Below are 18527 nucleotides of genomic sequence, written 5' to 3'. Positions count from 1 at the left end.
CTGCTAGAGCTATATGTTGACGTTAGTTTACCTAAGTTAGCCAAGTATGTAAATATGATTACTTACACTTCTTAGGTATTTTATTGATAATGTGCTTTTTTGCCTTCAAAAAGTAAAGAGGGAAAGCAATTTCAAATGAAATTGGAGAATGAGGAGTCTTGCTTTCTGGAAAAAGTTCAAATCCTACTTATGTATCTTTCAATAGCACTTTATGTTCACCTTCCCTTAATGTTTGCCATATGATACTGATCTAGTCTAGGTCCTCCTCACCAATAGTAACCTAAGCTCTTCCACAGAAGCAGATACACTGTCCCTTCCTCTCTCTCTCCACTGTTGAATGGCATATAGCCCATTCTATAACAGACCAGTCGTCTGCCTTGAATTACACTTTTCCCAGCATGATAGAGGCTGAAATACTAAATTTGTCATAAAATTGCTCATATAAATAATAGAAAACTTCCTGTCTGGGTCTGCCTTTGTATTTCTCTCCAAGCAGAGCAGGGAGTACTTTGCTTATGTTGTGCAGGTGACCATACCTCTATGGTAGAGAGGGAACTAGGTCACAGAGATGACTTAGGTTATCTACATGGAGACCTACATCTTAGTCCCATGAAATTTGGCCCCTTGGTGAGCCATCTCCAGCTCCCCACACAGCACACCTGCACAGGAAGTGGGTGCGACAATTGTTTGGTCCAGATCAGTGGACACTGTCTCCTGATTTTCAGTCTTCTCATTTTTCTGCAGTGTCAGCCTGATACAGAATGAATCCCTTAAATTCTTTACCCTGAGCTTTGTATAATTTAGTCATGTCCTAAATAACCAAAAGGCTGGAAAATGAATGCACTGGGACCAGCATTTTCTGCAGGCAACTGAAAATAGTGTGCCTCCAAAATGTGAGACTAAACTGAGGGGTGGTGTCATAATTTGAAGGAGCAGGAGCTGAGGTCAAGGAGAGAACCTGACGTCCTGTGTTGGCTGCTGAAGGCCGGAAATTCACACACCCATAGAAATCTAGGGCCCAAAAGTGAGGATTTTGAAAGTTATCCTGAACCTTCTAGTTCACATACAGATACCCTTCTATTTAGTCAGACCACAGATGTTTTATTAAAGGAAGAAAATGCAGGTATTATAGTGTGTCTTCTCCCAAGATTATGACTCCATAGAACAATATGAGGATAATTGAGATGAAGAGAATAAAAGCAAACCAATTTGTTACATTTTGAGGGGCAGAAAAACCCATTCATACCATACAGAGGTAAAATGTAATCATTAAAGCAATGACCTAACTAAGTGATTTTAAAAATACAGCTTTGTCTGAAAAACAGAGACTTTTATTCCTTGTATTATATGAATTAATTACACATTGTTTCCTTTCTAAAGCAGCATTAAAATATAAACAATGTCTCCTGACTTCTAAAATCTCATCTGGTTTTTCAGATTTTGTTAACCTGATCAACAATAGGAAATACATTTTCCATTAAATTTCTGTATAACCACGTACATGCATACTACTTAAAACAAAACCTTCACAGAGCAATATTCACCCTTAGTATTAACAATTCAAGTCCACTTTTTTTGTTTTATGCAATCATCAAATTTTAATTTTTGCTCTCACCAAATGTGCATTCTAAATTGACTGTGGCTCTGCTAACACTGTCTTCACCTAGGAGCTAAGCTGACAGAACAGCTTCTATTTAGAACTTTGTCCTTCTTGGGGCACATCAACAATATGTTGGTTCTTTAGGCTTCTGCCCTGAAGTGAAACAAATACTACTCACACACGTTGGCCAAGAAGGCACATGACTTAAATCCAGCATATCAGGTTGGAGAAGCATAATTCTCCTTAAGTGATAATTAGCAAACCTTTGTGAAAAATAATGCAGCCTACTTCAATGTTTTATATGCATGTAACTACTTTTCATATAATTTTTAAAGATATGTGTATATTAAATAATACTCACCCTATTTAAATGATGTCAAACAATTAGTCTTATCATAGAGCTATTACATGATAAAGTCTGATTTCACACTAGATATGTGATCTCCTTTCCTAGTCTCACAATCTGTATTATTGTGATTATATCCGAATAGACTGACTTTTTTTTTTCACAAAGCTTTTAAAACCAAACAAGCATGGTAATGAAAACACAAACATTAAAATGATATTTCTACACTATCATTTAAAAATAATTATGTTCCTACCACAGTAAATGATTCAAATCTATAATTTGGAAAACACAGTTCTATAGGAATTCAAAGATTTTCTGAATGTGGAAAAATGTTTTCCATAATGACTGACTCTAAGAACACAAAGAGGGCATTACTTCAACCCAAGTAATGTATAAGCTTTGAAGAACACACACACACATTGATAAGACATAAAAGTCATGATCAATTGAGAAAATTAAATGTAAACTGTGTTAGTTAATAAAGTATTGCTTTTATATCCATATCTTTAGTTTGGATAATGCTCTGGGAAGGAATTAGAATTGGCACCTGAAGATGAAGAAGAAAAATAAAGAAAAGGTCAAGTAGAACAAACAGGCATGATTATCCCAACACTTTGCATTTCAAAATTCAGCTGAAAACATACAAATAGATTGTGTGTGTGTGTGTGTGTGTGTGTGTGTGTGTGTCTATACACAAATTCCAAATTCAGGAAATTTTGAAGATTTAGGATATATTGATCCTGCCAGTTTCTCTCCCATTCCCTCCCCTGTAATATATTCCACCTGGAGGTGATACCAAAATATATTGATCCTTGTAAGCTACTATGCACATTCATAGGTCTGCTGATTTTCCTGCTGAAAAAAAATCCTCTTCTTTTATTTTATAGCATAATCCTACTCAGTTTTCCAAAAAGACTCAATGACTTATCACAACTTCCCTAACCTCTAATCTCTTCTCTCTCTCTCTCTCTCTCTCTCTCTCTCTCTCACATACACACACACACACACACACACACACACACATCTATGACTTCCCCTTATTTATGTCCTCGTACCCAGACTTATCTGTACTGATAAGTATATGTGTCTGTATCCCTATACTAGATTGAGATTCTCTGAAGGTGGAGGTCATGTTTTCTTCATGTTGCAGTCCCAAAACTGAACATAATGTCTGATAGGCAGAGTTCAATAAATAATTTGTTGGGAAAAAATGAATTGAGGGAGGAATAGCATCATAATCTCTTTACATTCTCAGAATGCTGACCAGAAAGGTGAATGTTTGGCAATGTCACCAAACTAACAGGTGAGTCAGCACTAGATGAAATCTAGAAAAGAACTCCATGTTATAGTGCATTATGCAATCATGCTATCTTCATTCATTTGCAAACTGCCCACAATGTGCTTGAAATTTTTCATGGCTTTGAAGTACTAAAGAGATAAGTAAAATGCATTTTCTATGGTCAACTGCTTAAAATCTAGTGGAGTCAACAAAACATATCACATATTTATAATGTTGTAGATAATATCCTGAATGATAAAAATATGTTTGAGAGTTATAGAAGTTATTCCAGATTTAGTATAGGAAGAAAAAAGGTTTGAGGAAAAAATATTTGTATAGCTCTTAAAAGAAGCATGAAATTTAGACAGATGGGAAGACTGGTAAAGAAAATAAAGAATAGTGAAGGAGATACCACAGAGGAGGAACAAATTGTGGTATAAAATAGGTGAAGAAGAGGAGGGAATGAATACCCATATATTTTCCCTCCTATCCCATTTCTACAGCCATCATTGCCTTAATTCAGAATCTTATTATGTATCATCTGGTAATTGTATCCCCAAACATCTCCTTTCTCCATCCAATTACCCTTCAATTTATTTTCCACTTTATCCTATGAATTATCTTTTATAGGCAAGATCCTTCAAAGAGACCATTTTCCCTTTAAGTCAAAAGTCACACATCTTTGCATACCATAGAAACTACTTCACAATTTCCCTGCTGTCTGTTACCAAGCCTCAACACTTTTATATTCCAACTTAGACCCTGTGCATTAACCCCAACAAGCTTTTGAATTTAACTGAACAACATAAACTCACCCTTCCCTATCTCAGCACACATTGCTTCCATATATTGACATGTTCTCTATTCCTTCTTTTTTTTCCTTTGCCTTCCTCTTTTTTAAAATAAATATTTACTGAACACTTACCTGGTTCTTGATATAGTGCTTCATATAGAGTTACAACTCAACGTAAGATACCTTCAGATCCTTGCCTTATATATGTATTTTTTCACAAATATGTTTTTGTCTTCCCAACTGATGATTAATGTCCTCTCCTTTGCACCCTCAGTAGTACCCCATGTTTAAAAGCATGCTTGTATTTCCTTAATTATATATATGGCATAATGATTATCTGTCTGTTACTGAAAGTGCACTGTAATGTCTTTGATGGCAATGATTTTGCCTTTATCTTTTCCAATTATGCTTGACATAAAATAAAACATTTTTGAAGTAAATGAATGAACAAATAATTCCAAGATTTATTTATAGCTTTATTTATTCAATATTTATTGAGATGCAATTGTATACCTATTTTTATTCAGTGTAATGTATACATTAAAAAAAGGATATACTCATCTTCATGGAACTTACATTCTACTGAGAACATCTTGAGTTATCTGTGCTAAAGGCCAGTCACCTTCTCAATATTTATGTTCCTTTCTTCCTCACTGACAGAAACATGTGTTTTGAGAGTGGTAATTTACCTACATAAAAACTCCTTTTCCATTTCTCTTGAAATACAGGAATGGGGTCTCCCTGGTGATGCAAGAGGTTAAGTCTCAGCAGTATGAAGCTATTGCAACCACTGTCGCAAGGGGTTCGATCCCCAGCCAGGGAGCTGACCCACATGATGCAGCAGGCCTCTCCTCATCCACTGCTCCCCTCAGCAGTGTATTTCAGTAGATCCATCTGTGCTGCTCCCCACTCTGTCATCCCCCCACACCTCCAGCCTACACCCCAGCTCGTGTATGCATAAATAAATAAATCTTAAAAAAAAAAAGAAATACAGGAATGAATGATGTTAGGTAAAATCATTGAGTGAGATCTCTAAGACATCACCTTAATGGAACTGACTTTTCTCACCATATTATCATTTACTTCCTCTTCTGCCATCTTTCATCCTAGCATCAGATATGATGGTTGGGTCTGCAGCTGCCATCTTTCGAGGTTGGAAACCATGTTGGAAGGGTGGTTTGAAGGAAGATGGAAGGCGGCTGAGGCATGATACCATCATGGAGTCACTGCACTCCCTGTGGAATGTTTGCCTCCAGACATCATTGAAAGGGAATTACCCAGCTATTTTATTTAAGATACTGTTCTTCAGGCTATAATACTAGTGACTGAATTAAATTTCTAATACAGTAGACCATGGAAGGCTATTAGCATATTTGATAAGGATTGACAGTAGGAATAGATGAGTAATTTAAAATGATACTTAGCATGAAAAAACTCTGTTTTCTTAGAGTACTATGGTAGAAGGTAGAAGGAAAAAAAAAAAAACAAAAACCATGTACAAAGGATATTCTAGATTTTATCCAAGGGACCATCCAAGGAAGAAATATTGTTTAAAAATTAACAATGATGTAAAAAATTAAAAAAAAATGAAGACGTGAGCTAAGGCAGATAGTAGCTTGTCAGATGGATATCAAGGGGAATTTTATTTAATAAGGCAGAAGCAAAATCATTCAGTTACTAGGGTAAGCCAATGAGCTATCCATGCAGTGATGTCTATAAGAATCAAAGTCATTCAGTTATGAAATTCACAGAGAAGTCTGGATGTGAACTTAACATTTAACAGTCATGTACACAGCCTCTTCATTAGAATGCTCAATGAGGGGCCTCCTTAGTGGTACAAGGGGTTAAGATGCAGCCTATGATGCTAACCACAGCCACTGTAGCACAAGTTTGATCCCTAGCCAAGGAGCTGACCCATATGGCACAGCAGAGACCTCTCCTGTCTACCCCGTTGCTCCTCTCGGCAGTGTATTTCAGTCAGTCTGCCTGTTTTATTCTCTGCTCTGTCTCTGGTAAATTCTGCCACCCCCATGCCTCTGGCCTGTACCCCAGTTCTTGTATGCATAAATAATTTTTTTTTTTTTAAAAAGAATGCTTAATGAAATAACAACAAGATAGAACACTGGTCCTTGAAAAAACTGTTATCATGAAGAGGTAGAAGTAAGAGGAAAGCCAGATGTATCTTTTCAACAAAATAAGAATTCAGTGAAATTCAGGTGAAAACCTGCAAAAATTGCACTTAACAGAGGCTTACATGTAACTGTAAGAAATGCCTGTGTACATTTCAGTAACCTTGATCATACTTAGACTATATGATTTTTGAAAGTAAAAGGTAAAGACTCTAGTTTAAAGTATAATTTTAAATCATTAAATAGTTACCAAAAATCTTAGCCAAAAGTGTGTAGTTGGCTCTGAAAAATTTGCTATTTTAAATTTAGTTGATTCAGCCAGGACAGGGGCAGAATCCATGTTTTGTAGACATCACAGCACTTTGGTGTATTTTCAGACTGCTGATGCTGGACTTTCCATGTATCTTGCTCTTCTCTTTGGGTAGTGAAGTATAAATATTTAAATAGCAAACTGCTACTACTGTGCTTTCTTTGATTGATATAAGTGAAGAAAAAAGGAAAACCTGAAAATTTAAAGATATTCTAAAGTTCTGCCTTTAAAACAACTGAAGTAACTTCAACTCTAGTTACCTCTAGGTTGCCCTGGTAATGTCTTTCCTAAGATGGTATTTGAAATAACTTGGATTCTACATTATTTTAACACATGACAAGATTCTGGGAAAATATCTACTCTTTACATACCTGTGAGAAATCAGTAACTTAAAATAAGCAGACAACTATAGAAATGGACCTGACTTTCACTTTGTAGATAGTAGAAAACTTTTCTAAAATGATATGTATTGGAAGTGAGAATTTTCCAGCCTTGTATCATAAAAATAACAACTGCAGAGTCCAAAGTATATATATTTCTCTTAGTCTCGGGATGGTGAAAACCTGCAAAAATTGCACTTAACAGAGGCTCACATGATTTCTACATCATAATCCATTCCCATTTATGACCCTAGTCTGTTTTTGCACAGGTTGTTCTCAAGTCCCTGGATAGTTCCTAGTGATTTATCAACTATAAAGTTATTTCTGTCTTTTTACATGTCGACCTCCGCCAGTATTCCTCAACATGAGCTCCATTATAATCTCTATTATAGAGAAGGTAACACATGAAAGTATAAAGATTTCATCAATACCTTAGAGAGCCTACTTTTTTTTTTTTAATTTATCTTTATATCCTTTTTTTGCTTAACTTTTTCGGTAGAAGTAACGTAGCTACCAGAAAGTTTATTTTAGTCTTAAATTCAAATGTCCTGAAAGTATTTAGTAGAGTTATTTGCCAATAAATTAAGAACCCAGAGCTAGGTTCAAATCTTTGTTCTTTCAAGTATGGCTGTGTTACCTATACTAGTTGCTGTATTAGCTTTCAGCCTCTGGATCACAGAAGGTCTCACAAAATTTTTGGCATTTTTCTTTAAATATTTATTTACAGTTTCTACTCATGAAAGTAAATGTCTATTTTGCTGAGGGGACAGAAAGAAGAGACCAGAGAGCTTGTTGGTCAGTCTCCATGCCTGATGTCTCTGCTGTGATAGTGGTGCCTATTCTGAAACATTCCACATTTTAAATTTTTAACCACATACTATAGATAATTCACAATCCAAATGCCCACACAGAAATAAGCAGTGAGACTCGCATGTTTATCTCCAAGAGGAAGAAATCTTAAACCTGAAATATTTTCAGTTACATTTATATTAATTGTATTTGTTTGGTTTGCCTTATTTTTGATAATTCCAAAAGATAATCTTATCAATAAATGAGGCTATACATGGATAGTGCAGAGAGTGTCACTTCATAGCAATTGACAAAGGCAAATTCTATGTTTGTGTACAATTTTTTAATGTGTCAATCATCAATTCCTTACAGCTCTTTCTCATCCTTTTTGGTGTTGTAATCTTTCAGGAGGGACTCTCAGCAGATCTCCAGATGGCTGCAATGCAATGATTTGAAGGCAAAAATGTTTTGCACTGGAATTTTATTAAGTCAAACTGGGACAAGCTGAACATAAGTAGGAAATGCTTGAAAATGGTATAGAGAATAGTCTCAACATGCTCAGTCAGTATATTTTTTAAATTATATCTACTTTAAGTCCACAATTTCCTGTACTCTTTAGGAAGATTGCATAAAGGATATTTAAATGCATGGTCTTTTCAATCCAAAAATTAGCATGCCATGTAGTAGATGAAAAATCATTTTCTTTCTTCACATGTGGCATATTCATACTGCTTTTGTTTACAATAAAAATTAGGATGTAAATTTACCTTCCATGTTTCAAAAATAATTTTCAGTGCATGTTGGTAAGTTCACTATCCATAAACTGTAGTTGCCTGAGAATGGTGTATAGATTTGCCTTTATATTCCAAATGTATAGACATATATAATGTTTCAAAGTAAGGTAATCTTTAAACTTTTGTGTTTTTTGTTCACAGTAGTTATCTATTTCTCTGAGAAATGTCTATAATGGAATACTAGGATTGCAAACGCAAAAGTTAATGACCTACATGCTCTTCAATACGTAAATTTATAAATAAACCAAACAAATTAATTGGGAGGGATGCTTTATAGCATTAATAGAATTTTATGTGTTTATTCATCCTTTGTTCAGCGAATGTCAGTAGGTTTTAGGTACTGAAAATAAAACAGTGAATAAGAGAGAACAGTCTTCCTCTTGGGAATTAGCTTTATAATGACAGTGATATCTAAAATCTTTAGGTACATACACTTAGCTGAGTTAAAATGCCTAAGGGTATCTCCATGCTGGAGGGCATATTTACCTTAGAATCCTCCCCATTTTACTATTCTGGTGTTTTGAATAAACTTTGAGTCTATATAAAGATATTTTATCAACTAAATGTTAACCTTTCTTATATTTAAAACATCTTCATACAGAAAGTATATACAGCTCAATGTTAAACATTATAAAATTTTTCAGATATATTTTATCCTGCATGTGTAGCCATGATTTAAGCTGATAGAAAGGTATAATGACATATACTATATATATGTCATAATGACAATAAATTAGTAGTGATTTATAACTAAAAGTTAACAAATAAATTAGTATTAGAAATATTGAGGGCAATTATATAAGGTCTAGTGATTTAAATGTAGTTGTGATGTCTGGAACTGTAGCAGCCATTTGTGACCATGAAGCAATGGTCGTGATGAAGGAAAACAAACCTGGTGAGAATGGTGGAAACAGATATTTGTTTAAAACACTGTCAGATTGGTGTTTTGTGATTGCAGCTGAAGTCATTCTTCAATGTTTATTTTAAGATTTATTTATTTATGCATATAAGAACTGGGGTGTAAGCCAGAGGAGTGGGGGTGGGGGGTGAGGAGATTCACCAGAGAAAGTGGGGAGCAGAACAGGAAGATCTACTGAAATGCACTGCTGAAGGCAGTGCAGGAGAGGTCTGCTGCCCCATGTGGGTGCTCCCTGGCCACTGGGGATCGAACTCGTTCTGCAGTGGCTGGTGATACCTTGATAGCACTGTCTTTAACACCTGTGCCACCAGGGAGGCTTCATTCTTCATTGTTAATGTTGGCTTGAGAGAGAGCAAGATTTGGATTATTTCATACCCTAACATGGAAGTTGTCTAGCAAAATAGTAACATGTCCAATGGGGTCATAGTTTGACTGAAAGTAACGTGGCTTACAAGTACAATGGGAAAAACCAGACTGGGGTGTGGGGATATGAAGTAAGCACAGAAACCAAAGAATAAGCATTGCAATACATAGTGAAAGTGGCGATTTGCTGAGATAAAGAAGTGCAGAGAAGGCTTTGCCTGTGGTGAAGATTTAGATATAAGGAGAAAGGGCAAATACTCTGGTGGTGGTAATTCCTAAGTCCCCGTTTTATCTCTCTGCTCTATGTACTCATGGCTATGAGCTAATCAGGGTTTCCTTTCCCTGAGTGTATTAATTTCTTCCTGGTGTTAATTCATATGTGCATTGATTGCATCAATTCACGATCCGATCCTTCAAGCAGTAAGCATTATTTTCTAACTTGGAAAGAATAAAAGTAATTAACACCATTGGCATTTGAAGACTATAAAACTTGCCTAAGGTCACCAAAAATGAGCACTCAGGGGTCTCTATTAACAACATTTTGCTTAGTCCACTGGGTACCTGTAGGTCTATTTTTGTCAGAATTTTTAAAGAAATCAATTATTTATATCCTAATTATGAAAAGTTATTATTTCAGCTGGTTATTAAAAATGACCATAGGAAATATGTCAACGTGTGAAGTAAAGCCATGTTCATTGAACAGAGATAAAAGCATTTTTAAAGGGAAAATAAAGGACAAAGCCGTTTAGAAAAGTAAACATAAAGATGAAAGATATCTTTTAAACCAAAGAGAAAACTAGGAGGAGTCTCCAAATGCTGCATTTTAAAGAAAATTTTAGGAAAAAATTTGCTGAATAAGAAAGAAACCTTTACAAATATGTATTCAGTTCATTTTTACAGAGCAAACATTGAATGCTGAATTTGTAAATTGCTTTCAGCCACTATATTGACTAAATTTGACTGAGTTCTTTTATATTAATTAATTATTGCAAATAAAATACAATCCCTAATAGGGTATTTATTTTAATGCAAAATTCCTTCTTTCTGGAATACTGCCAAAGATTTTGCCATGTAGCAAGGTAAATGGCAAGGTAAAATCAACTCCAAGTCCCCAGTTTATTATTGATTTTTCTTTGTTCAACATGTAAGCTTTCCTCTTAAGTGCTCTCAAAATGACCAGGAATTTAGTGAAGTTTATTTTCAGAGAGCAATGTAATATATCTATTCAGAAATACTTTCAATTAGAATTCTATATGCAATGCTATTTGAGAACAATTCCACATTGCTGGATACCACACTTTCTTCTCCTTTCCATACATTTAACTAAAATGAGTAAAGGTGGTGCTGAATTCAAGAGTCGTATTCTCAAAGGCTGTAACTCATTGCCTGTGAATTGGAAAGTGAAGAAACAGTACTCACTTTCAGAGCATCAGCAAACCTAAGTGATCTGTAGGCAAGGACTATTGATAGTTGCCTTCCTCTCTATGCCTTAGTCATTTAAAAGAATGAATTTCATTTATATAACAAGTGCTAAATTATAAAATTATATTTTTTGACTTGAGGGAAATGAGTTGAACCCTTTGTAATTTATAAAGTGTGCATAATGATTGTCCTTTAAAAAAGTTGATCCTATTGGCTTTAAATGGTGGAAAATGCAGATAAAAACCAAAGTTCAAAAATAAAAGTTATTAGGTAAATAAATGTAATTATTTCAGTCTGTGAAATACTATGCAATATTGAATGTGTTTAAAATACACATAACTATTTGTTAAGAAAAATACAAATTTTATTTGAACATAATCAGATATTTTATTAGTAAAATCTCATTTTTTTTATAAAGAGAGGGTTTGATTGCATATGTAGAGTTTCTGTATTCTTGAAATATGCTAGGAAAAACACTGCAGGATGATGTACATTGGTAAAAATGCTGTCTTTGAGTTGTGAGATTTTTAGAGTTTCCTATTCTTTCTTTGTTTTTGCCTTTAATAAAGAAAAATAAAAATTTCATTAAAAATGATATTTTAGAATTTAAATTCAGGGAAAACTTAAAATATTCATCTGGTCCCATCCTCTACCTGGCATGGGACCCCTGTAATGCACCTAATCAAGTAATGACCTGACTACTCGTGCAGTGATGCCAGGCCAGTGGCGCTCACTTGACTTTTAGGCAGATTGAATGGAAACCTTCAAACTGGAAAAATGCCCCTTTTTTTTTGTCACTTTATAATTACATTTTATTTATTTATTTTTATATTCCCCATACAATTGCAACCCCCCCATTCTGACCCCAATCCCTCCCCTCCGGCCCCCCACCCCCCAAAAAGTGTCTCTGGTTCATAGTTATTTGTTGATTTTGATTTTCACTTTCTTATAGTTATTCATTTTCCTGGTCCCTCCCTAAAGAACTAGGCATAAGACCTGAAACCATAAAATATACAGAAGGAAATATAGGCGAAACACTACGTGATTTGCACATCAAAGACATCTTTACAGATACATCACCCAAAGCAGTGATAGTGAAGGCAAAGATAAACAGCTGGGACTACATCAAATTAAAGAGCTTCTGCACAGCAAAAGAGACAATAACAAAAACAAAGAGAAACCCCACCAACTTGGAGAACATTTTTGCACCCAACACTAATGATAAAGGACTGATCACAAAAATCTGCAAAGAGCTGATGAGACTCAACAACAACAAAGAAAATAACCCAGTCAAAAAAAAAATTTTTTTTTTAAACTCAACTCTCCCAACTTGTAACTCTTTGCTCGCTGTGTCATCCATAAGTGGTAAGTGGGTTGAACTTTATTTTTTTCTTTTAAAAGGCAGACTTCTTATGCTTAAGTTGTGTATTCCAAGTATTTTTCCCACATCTTTAATCTCTTCTCATAGACAGATGGTAGAAAGGTATGGAGATCAGGGAAATCAAGCTGCCAAATTTTATTTGTGCAGACCTCCTAACCCAAACAAAGTGCCAGCACCTCTTGCAAAAACCCCATCTTTCAAGCAGTTCTCCCAGGCGTTCTTTCATGAAGTTGGCAGTGAGGGGGGTGGCATTGCACCTCATGTGAGGGAAAGTAAGAGCATGTACATCCATCCTAGGATGTAAACATAAAGTTCTGACTCTTGTTCTGTTTCTGTGACCTATTGAATATCTTGAAGCAGCCAAATGTGTTTTGATGGACTAACCGCAAAAATAAGGATAGAGAAGGGGATTAACTATAGCAGAGTTGAAAATAGTAACTGGAGAAAATTCAGAAAACATTTTTTGTGTAACTCACAACTGATTGCATTATTTTACATATTTTCACTATTAGTTTCTTGAACATTTTAAGACTGAGGTGTTACTTTGAGTCATTCATACTCCTTGATTCAGATTTTGCATCTAGTAACACTCAGTATAATTTCCTATGCTTAACACATAGTATGAGGTTCAAACATTCATATCCACAGTGTCACTTACAAAGACCCTCACAATCAGAATCATGCACACCAGCTCTCTGAAATCAGATATGGCAGAAAATTAACTTATTAAATATATATCCACATTGAAAAACAAACAACTCATAAAAACTTTGGTGAGTTGCAATATACAAAAAAAATAAGTGAATAAATTCACAAATAGCATTACTCTCTGTGGACTTTTATAGAGTACTTATAATACCTGGCTTAGAAATTATTTTGAGAAAATTAACCCATGCATTGGACAAGAGATCAAATGAGCATCTGCTGGTTAGAATCAATTTTTAAATACTTAGTGGCCTTAGTTTGGACTCCTAAGTTTGGATATAAGCATTAGTTTCAAATTGTCCCTAGCATGTTTTAGACCAAGTAAAAAATAGCAAAGCAAGAACAGATTTCAATTTTGCAGAAAATATGGAGTGTGAAAAATTAGATCTTTGGGGGAATATTAACTCATGTACATTATGAAAGAAGGTAATAATTCAAAATGCTATTTTGTAGGATCCCCAAACCTCTCACAGAGGTCCTATTTATTTGGGCTTTCAAAATAGCTCAGCATAGGATGGAGCATGAAATGCATTCGGGCCACTGTGACACAGAAGCATCACAGTGAGTCAGCAGTCAGTCACAGTTTTTTGTCCCGTGGGTCAAACATAGATTAGTCTGTTCCAAACCCTAAGAGGGAAAATTCCTGTTAGGTTACACAGGGTGAAAATTCTTCTCTCTCTCAATCGGGAAAAGGGAGGCAGCTCTTCAAGAGACTGTTTTAATTCTGCTACTCATTGGTCATTCAGGGACATCATAGGCTCAGATTCTTGGTGGCAGCCAGAGAAAGCAATGTCATTTACCCATGCACCTCAGAGCACAGCACAATTGTGGCCGAACAAACCCTGATTTTACAACCCAGCCTCATGCCTGAGTAGAAAGGCAGTTTCCTGAGTCACATAAAAAAATGACTCCAAAAAGGAAAAGAGCCATTGAGGGATAGATGAAGGGTGAGAGAGAAAGACATGAAAAGACAGATACCTAGATTCCTGCATGTAACTAACTCTTGAAGAGTAACACTCATGGCTGCCTCTCCTCCCACCTCAACTGCGTCTCTTTAGTGGTTTAATCTGCCTGGGGGAGTTTTAATTTCATCTACTCTACACATCATTTCTACATGTGATGTGCAGACTTTTATATTTGTAGTCTCTCTCACATTCTCATTCTTTTTTATCTCTCTAAGCATGTTTTGATATAATAGCCTTATATTCTGCATCTGATAATTTTAATATCTCAAGTCTTTGTTGGTTGGTTTCAACTCTGTGATATTTCTGCTGCTTCTCACTCTTAGGGTTTTGTTTGTGATCCTTGTCTCTAAACAAAGCATTGTTTTAACTTTCTTTACAGTAAATTACTAAACTGTGAGTTGAACTTGACTTCCTATGCTTTCTTCAGCAATCTATAGAGGTGCTTCTGACCCTCAGCCATTTGTAATTAAATTATTAGGTTGAGGTTGTTCAATCCACTTTGATTGTTAAATTCAGACCATTATCCATGAAAGACATCCGATGTTATGAATTCTCAATATAGGTCTTCAGCACAGTTCTAAGTCACATCATGCATTACCTTTTCACTTGGTAGGACTTAGTTCATCTTACATAGAGGTATAACTCCCTGATTTCGCATTACACCAGCATCTTAGTCTTTATCGTCCATCTTTTCTACCCCATGGAGTAATCAAATAAGAGGGCTAATTTTTCTCCCAAGATTCTGGTTCTCACATCTTTTTAAAACTTTTAATTTCCTTTTATTTTGTGGCAGCCCAGCTCACCAATTTAATTGTTTCAAACAAGAGGTTAATTCAGGACACATATTTCACCAAACTGAAGTTATTACTGCCTTAAAAAGACTTGTATTTTTATATATTATGTTTATAATCAGTCTCTTTCCAGGACCATGCGCAGAACTCACCCAAAGTAGAGCTAAATAAAACTTGGGACTAATACAACAAAAGCACTTCTTGCATTTCTTCCCATGTACTCTGACCCCCAGCTACATTGGCTTATTTGGATTTTACTTCTGTTAACGCTCACTCCCACATGAAGACATTTACAAGACTTCGTCCTTTTTCACTTCCCAAGTGAAGCAATTCCAGCTCAGAGATCCTTTCCTTAAGAATCCCTTCTAAATTTATGTAACATGCTGTGCTTTTCTTTCATGGGTTCATCACAGTCACATTGAAATGAATAATATGAAGACTAATCATTTGATGTCAGTCTCCCTAATAGCTAGAAAATGAGCTTATAAGGAAAGGAATAATATGTGACTTATTCAGGGGAAGCACCGAGTGCCTAGCACAGTGCCTTGCATAGAGTAAAACTTCATGAGTTCTCTGTTAAATGGACTCTTAAATGCATATTTGAAAGGCATTCTACAGGCACATAAAAAACAGAAAAATTGCACAGAAACCATCCCTTACTTTTTATGTGTATAACAAATGTGGGAGCTTAATAGTCTTATAGATGATCAACAGTGTGTAAACAATTTTCCCTTTTAATAACATAGGCACAGTGGATACTATCAGGGAGGCGGTATCCAGGAAGCTGCTTTGCTTGCAACTTCAAGGGTGTAATATGGAGAGCAACACTTATTTTAAACCATTTATATGATTTAAATGTTTTTGTTACCTCAAATATACTTGAATTAAAACTACATATTTGTGTATCTAATTATAATTCAACTTTGTAATATTCTCAATGGGACATTATAAAGTAAGGAGTAATAAAAACATAACAGCTGTATTTATAAATAAGGGAATACATCAAAACACTAGTATCAGTAATCATGTACATATTTTCCCCTTCACTGAGTAGTATCATTTTGGTATTAAATAAACTTTTATGAGAGTATCACTTGATAGAGTCACATTTTATTCAAGCATGAAGCAAAACTTAAAGGAACGAAAATCCAATAAGATAAAATGTTTTCAAAAATATATTTATTCTAGTTTCCTTTAAAGGCATTCACTTTATGATATAAGACTAAGAAATTCACTTTAAATACATTGAAAATAAATTTATGCTAAAACCCTAAAGCAACAGCTAAATATGCCATAATAAAGTTAGCATAATCACTTCAATTAGAACATTCCATGATTATATTTAACTTCCTATATCTTCATGACAAAAGGATTTTTTGTTTCTCGGTTTTTTTTTTAGTCAGTGAATAAAAGCAAAAGCAACGACAAAGCAAATCTCCTAAACCAAACACATATAGGTTAATATTAAAAAGATAATTTTTATTTTTTAAAGATTTATTTATTTATTTATACAAGATCCAGGGTACAGACCAGATGCATGGGAGGGTGAGAGGATTCACCAGAGACAGAGTGAGGAATGGAACAGGCAGACTGACGAAACACACTGCTGAGGGGAGCAGTGGGTGCGACAGAAGAAGTCTGCCTCGCCATGTGGAACTCTCGCCTGTGGGCTGGAATCGAACCAGCGCTGCAGAGGCTGCAGACAGCTTCACAGCTCGGTGCTCAACAGCCTGTGCTACCAGAGGAGGCCCTAAAAAGAGAATTTTTTAAAGAATTTCAATCCATTCAGATTTTGTAATCTTTTGTGACATTTTCATACTAAGAAATTGTTAACATTTTCTTTGTAAACAAAACTGAAAAGAAAAAATAAGCCCACTTATTGTTTTAAAAGAAATAGACAATTTTCTATAGTCAGAGGATCCAGAACTTCCAAATTATGTGAGTTGATAAGTACTGGGATTTTAAATAGCCACTGTCAAAAATTCAATTCACATCAGCAAATTACTTGTTCTTTTTACTTTGCTTAAAGAATGATTGAGGAGTCTTGTGAGGAATAAAGGGAGGAAGGGAGGAAAAAAAAGGGAGAAAGATGGGGAGGGAGGAGGAAATGGCAAGTGATATTTGTGACCAATTTCATGATTTATATTCTACACAACATATGATCAAATTCATTAAAACATCACATTTGAGGCCTCCCCGGTGGCGCAGTGGTTGAGCGCTGGGTTGCGAAGCTGCCCGCAGCCTCTGCAGCGCCGGTTCGATCCCTGGCTGCTCCCCGGCCACCAGAGGAGGGTCCCACATGGCGCGCAGACCTCTCCTGCCGCCCGCTGCTCCCCTCAGCAGTGTACTTAGGTCCTTCTGCCTGCTCTGCTCCCTGCTCTGGCTCTGGTGAATTCTCTCACCCTCCCACGCTACTGACTGTACCCAGTGCTTGTATAAATAAATAAATAAATCTTTAAATAAATAAATAAATAAAAAGAAAATTAGACTTCCAGGCAAATACAGAAAGACACATGGTTTTATAAACCTTAGTTTATAATAGAGAAGACTCAGTTTTTCTAGATAATAAAAAAAAAAGTAATAAAAATAACATAAAGCAGGGCCTCCCCGGTGGCACAGCGGTTGAGCGCTGGATTGCGAAGCTGCCGGCAGCCTCTGCAGCGCCAGTTCGATCCCCGGCTGGCCACCAGGCAAGGGTCCCACATGGCGCGCAGACCTCTCCTGCCGCCCGCTGATCCCCTCAGCAGTGTACTTCGGTCCTTCTGCCTGCTCTGCTCCCCGCTCTGGCTCTGGTGAATTCTCTCACCCTCCCGCGCTTCTTACTGTATCCAGTGCTTGTATAAATAAATAAATAAATAAGTAAGTAAGTAAATAAATAAATAAATCTTTAAAAAAATTGAAAAAATAAAACATCACATTTGATGAGGCATTTCAGAGAGAAACCTCTTTTTCTCAATATTGAAGCTAATATACAGTAGAATCAAACCTGGACATAGGTATATACAAACATGTATTAATACATGCTTTTCCCATTATACTGAGTGAATTTTGACTGATAAAATGAACTATTGCAGCACGAAATGCAAAGGTATTATTGCGCAACATAAATATAAAAGGCACGGCACACTAACAAAGTATAATGTTAACTATTAAATAATGGGTTAGATTATTAGACACATAGTGTGAAGGAGGTGATTTGCTAGCTCTAGTGTGTATTATTAGACTCCGATAGGAATATTCCGACATATTCTGAGTCCTCTGCTTTAAAAAACAAAAATTGTAGATCCATGGTTACTATCACATAGCAGGCCTAGTCAAATCTGTCCCAGAGATGTTATTTTCCCAGTCAGAATAGTAATGAAAAACTTGAAATATTGTATGCCTTTAAGTAACTCAGGCTTGTCCTGTTTTCCATGGCCTCATCACTATCAAGTGTCTTGCTGCCAGCAATTGTACACACTTATTCTCTTTCCCTGCCCTTTGTAGGGATTTTATTTTCCATACTATCAATATAAACAAATGAAAGAATTTTCAAAAGGAGTAGCCAGATGGAGGAGA

The sequence above is a fragment of the Talpa occidentalis genome, unplaced genomic scaffold (genome assembly GCF_014898055.3).
Source record: "Talpa occidentalis isolate TD23 unplaced genomic scaffold, MPIMG_talOcc4v2.1 talOcc4.2, whole genome shotgun sequence".
Classification (NCBI taxonomy): domain Eukaryota; kingdom Metazoa; phylum Chordata; class Mammalia; order Eulipotyphla; family Talpidae; genus Talpa; species Talpa occidentalis.
This window is presented reverse-complemented; position numbering follows the sequence as displayed.